The 460-nt window shown below is 53.3% G+C and overlaps 1 long non-coding RNA gene across 1 annotated transcript in view; it reads right to left on the minus strand.

Moving 5' to 3' along the window:
* The window catches only part of LOC118159564, a 588-nt gene extending 239 nt beyond the window's left edge, over positions 1-349 (minus strand). The window contains exon 1 of the long non-coding RNA XR_004747165.1: positions 119-349. This is a non-coding gene — a long non-coding RNA (uncharacterized LOC118159564). The remainder of the gene's footprint in view (positions 1-118) is intronic.
* Between the last annotated feature and the right edge of the window lie 111 nt (positions 350-460).

Consider the following 460-nt stretch of genomic DNA (forward strand, 5'->3'; position numbering starts at 1 on the left):
TTTCAGTAGAAACAGCCCCATTTTCACCCAAAAAAGGGGAATTAAGGATAAAAAATATATAAAAAACCACTTCAGGGACGCTGCAAGGAGATGGAGTTGGGTTGAGGGCCTTGAGGACACGTCCTTAGATGGGGGAACCCCAAAATCTTGAACTTTCCCCCCCAAAAAACAAGGAAGGGTGGGAGTTGTGGGCTTCCCATGAGCTTTTTGAGGTAGAAACAGCCCAAAAAAGGGGTCGGAGGAGAAATACTTCGTGTTTTTGGCAGGTAGGGCCCACTGGAAAGGTCTCTACAACAAGGAGGACCCCACCTACCCCATGACCAGCATCTCCAGGACCGAGGCCTGACCTCGGCAGGAGCCCGGCGCGCGAAGGAAGCCCCCGGCCCCTCGTCCAATGGGGTTCGGGGGGAGAAAAAAGGCCTCTTCTCTCCTTTTTTTCCCCCAAAATGTCCCCCCCCCC

Source organism: Oxyura jamaicensis, unplaced genomic scaffold (assembly GCF_011077185.1).
Source record: "Oxyura jamaicensis isolate SHBP4307 breed ruddy duck unplaced genomic scaffold, BPBGC_Ojam_1.0 oxyUn_random_OJ71032, whole genome shotgun sequence".
Lineage (NCBI taxonomy): Eukaryota > Metazoa > Chordata > Aves > Anseriformes > Anatidae > Oxyura > Oxyura jamaicensis.